Here is a 6,892-nt window from a genome sequence, read left to right as displayed (position 1 = left end):
AGCAATAGGTCTAATTGTCCAGAAAAAAATGTATATAGTTCAAAAAAAGCTTAGTTCAATCCCACTTGACAGAAAGAAACACTGTGTTACTCTGGAAGCTGATTTAAAACATTCAATGATAATTACTTGAGCTAGCCTTGGCTAGATTGAATCCTGTAATTCATTGAAGTGCTTCAAAAAACTTTGCAGTTTATTGGTAGCCTGTAACAACTTTTTAATATTAATTTATAGATACATTTGAGCCCTCCTTGCAAAGTTTCTTGTAGGCTACTCCAGGCTTGAAAACCTAAGCTTAGGAGTTTAAGGACTGGTGTTGCTGTTATTTTGGTTGGGATAAGGGTAAATGGGGTGACTCTGTAAGCTTAGCCACACTACACCTAGCTATAATGATTAGCCTACCTGGAGAAATTTAGAGGAAAAACTTAAGAAGAATCAAATGTTTTTTGCACTCAAATGAATTCAAATGAAGAATCAATGTTTTGTAACACTCCTAGCTACAGACATTGAATCAGGATATCACTTGCTGTGCAATGCTGACCATTGGTCAGCATATAATTTTTTTCTTTTTTAAGTAGGCCTAACTTCTTGCTACATTAGAAAATAGGGTCAAAACTAGTAGGCTATGCAATTATGCAAAATAATGTGAAACTCAAACCCTCATGTATTGCTATCAAAATAGGAATTGAGAAGAATTGTATACATCAATGCATAACAAAAAATCTAAGCTATGCATCAATATGGTTGTTAGGTACTTGTGTGTTATTCAGAACACACTCAATAAATAAAGTTAGGTTCTTTTGTGAAACAAACTATGATGCAATTACATTTAAATTAATATTTATATATAGAGGTGGTTAGGTTAGGTATTTGATGTAATGCACCCCCCCTCCCCTAATGTGCAGATAAGGTTTTGGATTTTAGGCTAAGAGATCTGTTAGATAAAGAGGAAATACTGAGTCCAGTACAAGTGGGATTCAGATTAACATTCAGCACTATTGACCATATTTTTACTTTGGAAATATTGAGATGGAAAAATGGTTGGCTATTTGTATCTTTTTAGACCTGAGAAGTGCTTTTGATTCAGTAAATAGGAGGTTGTTAATTGAAAGCCTGTTAGAAATAGGCTTGCCATCTTGTTTTGTAGCAATAATAGCAGCTATGTATAGGAGGGTGAAGTTTGTTGTAAAGGTGATGGGGAAATTTTCTAGACTAGTTATGTCTCATTTGGGTGTGACATAAGGATGTACTTTATCCCCAAAGCTTTTCTCCTTGTTTGTTAATGATTTAGACAGTTTTATGAAAAAATAATGGAGCCCCATTTGTATCTTTGGATTGGTTCAGGCTATCATGTATATTATTTGTAGATGATATAGTAGTAGTGGTGGTAATTTCAACTATTTATTCCACAGCCTTTCTGATTCAGGGGTCATTCTTAAAGAATTGGGACAAAACTTAAGATTTAGTATAAAAGGTGAGGTATTAATAAGGAGAAAAACCCCCTCATATACATAATAAAAAAATATAAGAGTATAAAAGTTAGTTATGTAAGTTAATTCTTAAGTTATGTATATTTTTTACTAATAAAAACGTTTGTTAAAAATTAAAAGTTCTAGTTGCCTTTTTAAGTAACCAAAAAATTGGAGGGCAACTAGGCCTCCTTCCCCACCCCTTATTTCTCAAAATCATCTGATCAAAACTAAGAGAAAGCCATTTAGCAAAAAAAAAATCAATATGCAAATTTCATTTTAATAATTTATGTGTGGAGAGCCAAAATCAAAAATGCATTAATTCAAAAATGTTCAGAAATCAAATAAAAAAAATAGTTTTTCAAACTGAAAGTAAGGAGCAATATTAAAACTTAAAACAAACAGAAATTACTCTGTATATGAAATGGGTTGTCCCCTCTGCAATTCCTTGCTCTTTATGCTAAAGTTTAATTCTTTGTGACAATTCTACTTTTTAAAACAATTAAAAACTTTAGTGTAAAGAGTGAGGGATTGCAGAGGGGACAACCCATTTCATATACAGAGTAATTTCTGTTCATTTTAAGTTTTAATATTGCTCCTTACTTTCAGTTTAAAAAACTAGTTTTTTTGTTTAATCTTTGTTTAGGGATTAAGCATAGGGAATCATGTTTGAGGAGTTAGCTTGGTAAGAGTTTATTTATGGGTGTTTCTGAATTCATAAAGTGTTTGAAAGTTTGTTTGCTTGTTTAAGTTGTTTGCAAGTTTGTTTGCTTTTCTAAGTTGTTTGGAATTAGGTGCTTGCATAAAGTTGCATGTGTTTGCTATGGCCTGCAGGCTTTTTTGCAAATAAATCTTATCTATGACATTTTGCCTTTTTTTTCAAATAAATATAATACAGAATTTGTAGAACAGACAGAGAAGTTGAACAAATAGGCAGAACAATACATGTGTTTTTATTCCCTTCACTGCCTGTGTCAATAGAAAAGCCAGGGATTTACTGTTTTCATTCCCTGGAAATTAGTCTTATACCTGGTTCCAATAGTGAGATTGAATTTGTCAAAGCTTGGAGGTTTATTCCTCCTGTCTGTTTAAAGAAAACAGATGCATAATTGAAGTTTTGTTCATTTCTATCTTACATTTCATGGGCATCCATGGTATTTCTTCCTTTATTAATCTGTCTTGTTTCTTCTCTGCAGGATTTTTTTTGTCTCATTTTTAGAAAGATAAAAAAAATCTATTTACAAATTACTTATACTAAAAGCACATTTTCAAGACTTAGACATAACTTAGGATCCCTTGTTCTAAAGGTATGATTGAATTTCTTGAAGCTAGAAATTTCTTTTGTGACAAATTCAATGGTAAATATTTAGTTCACCCCTTTTGCAACTTAATAGTGGTAAAATAGGTAAGATTGTAAACTTTTAGTGACTGCAATATATTTCACCCATTACTAATTGCAGTAGAAAGGAAAGCCACTGGTAAGGACTCCCAAAAAATTATTTCAGATTTTTTTTAAAAGGCTTTACTACCCATAAAGCTGGCATAACTGGAGAAGGGGCTTCTCAGGAATTAATGACTTTAAAAGCTATACATTATACATAAAAATGCACATTTTTATGCAGAAAGGCAGCAAGTTATTTATTACTAATCAGCTACAGCAGGTATATCTATTGCTTTCTTTAACCATCAATAAACATAAAATGCATGCTGAAAACTGAATGCTCTTTGGAAAATTTCTTTAGACACACTAATTGTGAGATGGATATCAACAAAATTCCAACAGGGTTTGTATTTACTTAAGATTTACAAACAAGCATATTGAATGCTTAATTTTGTGATATCCTAATCTCTAAACAGTAAATTTCCTAATAGTTTTCCACCAGCTCATTTCAGCAAAATCATTTGTAATGACAACACACCCTTTGCTTGGGTGGCCTGGCCTTTCCAAAATGAAAGACAACTGCTAGTAGGCTAAGCTAGTTCTGCTTGAAATTTGCTATATGAGTTAAGGTATCACTGAGATGGATTATGTTTTTTGTGGCATTCTTAACTGGATTATGAAGCCCATCTCTAAGTTGAACAAAAGATGAATTTTATCCATCTTTTGTTGGTTTCACAAGGATTTTAGTTGAACTTGAATCCTTATGAAAATGGCCCCTAAGAAACTTTTATAAGATATTAAAAACTTCAGGTAAAAATGAGTTATTAAGGAGGAGGAAGCTACCCTCATTTATGAATCATTTAAGAATTTACTGTAGCTACTAGCCCCTGACAAATCTTGGAAACACAAACTTTAGATGTCAAGTATAATAAAACAAAGATGTTATTATCCTTGATATTGCAAGTTACTCAGAATTACAATGGACACCACCAAATTAAGCATTTATGTTTGCACTAATTTGTTGTAAATTCAGAAAAGCAAGTTAATGTTTACATTGCATCAGAAATTTGTAATTTTGCAACAAGCCAACAACTGCATCCATAACCAAAATGATAAGATGCTTATCAATGCATTTCTGAGGTAAAAAAATATTTGATGGGAGAATTTTTTGCAGGAAAAATTCTCCACAAAGAGGAAATTCTAGCTAGGAAAAGTTATGTGATTTGATTTCCCCTCCACAATACTCTGCTCTTTATGCTACAGTTTGACCTTTTGTCTTAATTCTTTAATTCTCAAAACACAAGGGCCATTTAAATAAAATCAGAAACTTTTAAGTCCTAAAAAACTGTTTATATGTAATATAAAGAAATAACAAATTATTGGCTTTGCGTGAAACTAATATTACCAGATAGTACACGAGAAATTGGGCAACATCATTATTTTCCAAATTGGGTTTTGTTTAAAATAATATGTATTTTTCAAGAAAAGCCTGACATTATGGGAATGATGGGAACCATTTTTGGAACTAACATATCAAATAGCATGAAACTTGGCAAAATACTTTACAGAATCAAAACTGTAATTTTGGAGGCCAATGTTATCTATGAGTAAATTTATTAATGCCAAACCTGAAAAAATTAATTCCAAGAAATTAGAAGTTTATTCTACAAAGACAGTGATAGGTGATGTAGCCTATATGATTATTTCTGCTATTTAACCAACATTCTTTCTTGGGAAAAAAGAAAATAACTAAATGAAAACCATAAAATAGCCTAAACTCAAAAACATAGTCAAATAAAGAATATTTCTGCTATTTAACCAGCAAAACAAAATTAGCTAAATAGAAAGCATAAAACAGACCATAACCAAAAGCCAGGAAGCAAAAAGAGACTTGTTGGTTGTACAGGCTGTCAGGTATTTAGTCAAAATGTTCCTATTGGGTTAGTTGGTCTATACATATGGTAAACTTCTTCTTCAAATATGCACATCAAAATAAAGACTCACAATGATTGTATACAAGATGACATCTTTGTATACAAGATGATGAATAACATCATAATTGCAGGTTACAACAATAAATGACTTTGTCGCAAAACAAAATAATGTATTTTTAAATAAAATCAGAATCCTTTTTTCTTGGTCCTAAAAAACTGTTTCTATGAAATAAAAAAAAAAATACAAATTATTAGTCAACATAATACTTGTCTCCACTCCAACATTCATTTATACATATACCCCACAATAGAGAAAATGGGGTAGCTAAGTAGTAATGCTATTTGGCAGTTGTTGCTAAAGTCTCAGCAGCTTTTGGAATTCTATTTAATTGTGCTATTGGCAGCTTTGGAACTTTGTCCATACCTGAATATACAAGATTGTGTCTAGAAAAATAATAACTTGCAAGATTAAATTGAATATTATATTACAACTTACCACCATTTTTCTTCATTTTCATCTGATCCTACATCAGTATCCATTATTTCATCAATAAGCAACTGTAGAACTAAATAATGTTGCATCATTTCTGATGTACCACTGGCAGAGTTCATTGTATGAAGATTTGAAAAAAGCTGTAAAATTGTAAAATCTAAAATTGTTTCTAGCTGAGATAATCTATTGAATTTTTGAAGTTATTTGATATTTTAGGATTTTGTAAGATATCTGTTTCAATGATAGTGAGTGTTTTGAAGAGTATCAAGTATTTGAGATGAAAGGAATGCATACAAAGTCTATAGGTTCAGTTATTTTTGTTTTCTACCTATCAAAAGACAACAGTTTTTGAACAGCCATCAGAAGAGAAAAATTTCTCTTCACAGAAAAATCCTAAATCAGCCATTGAATTTTTATGCACCCATTCCTATGCTATATTTTTCATGAATTTTGGAATACTTGATGGAGGCTGTAAAATTTTTTCCTATATTGGGCTTTGAATAAATCATTTTTATCTTGGACTGTGGTCTCAAAGAAAGCCTAGATTTAATTAGAAGCAAATACAGTAAACTGAAAACTGTGTTGTGACTACACTGCTTTATAAAGGTTAAACTTGGTGAACTGAATATTTCAAATATATGTCATAAGCATTAAATAAAACAAAATCAAAGGCAAAACCAGTCTTTCTGCTATGCTAATTCATAAATAGCACTAATTTACAAAACTGTAAATGGGAGGGGAAAGGGAATGTATTTTGAAAATCTGAGGAGGGGGGTTCCTTGATGGATGTACCAAAATATATATATTTCAATGAAAATTCCCAAAGTATTTTGCCAAATCTAGGGGAACTCCCTCTCATTTGATGCAGATCCATCATTAAAAAATCATTTAGTAAGCTCAAACACTTTTCAAGATAGCCTAGTGAAAAGGCCATCATTTGGAAATTTTAACTAGCCTAGTCTAAAATTCTAACCTTAATAGTTCAACTGAATGTAAGAAAGTGATAGGCCTAAGCCAAAGAGTTTCAATAATCAACACAACTGTATGCTATCTCAGACACTAATGCACTGAAATTAATATAGAAACAGGATATTTAAACCAAATCTAGGTTAATGCCCACAGATTTATTGCAAAATTAATACCTTTCCATAATGAATTTGGCATTAAATTATTTATGCAGCATTCTGCTTTTCTTTTTGTGAACAATTTAGGTCAATTTTATAAAGTGGGTTAAATTTAAGATATAGGCTAGGCTAGCTTAATCAATCAGGAAACAATACAGAAAAAATAATTGTGGTAAAATTCTAGTTTAGCTACTTTTTGCTATCTTGGCAAGAGGTTACGTTATTTAAACTATACCCAAGACAAACAAGTTCAAACATGCAACTAGCCTAGAATATCCAATTCATACACCCCTAGAGTGTATCTAATTTTGTTGATTTCAAGATCAGTTCCAAAATATTCTAAGAGTTTCCTCTACTGGTCGATGGCCTCAGCTACAATATTTACAAGGACTTACGCACAGGAAGTTATTCTAAATTCAGACTAAATGAGTCTAAAACAAATGTTATCAAAATCTTGGTCGTAATATTTTTTTTCTATCTGAATAAGACCTAAG

This window comes from Artemia franciscana, chromosome 18, assembly GCF_032884065.1.
Source record: "Artemia franciscana chromosome 18, ASM3288406v1, whole genome shotgun sequence".
In the NCBI taxonomy this organism is placed as follows: Eukaryota; Metazoa; Arthropoda; class Branchiopoda; order Anostraca; family Artemiidae; genus Artemia; species Artemia franciscana.
This window is presented reverse-complemented; position numbering follows the sequence as displayed.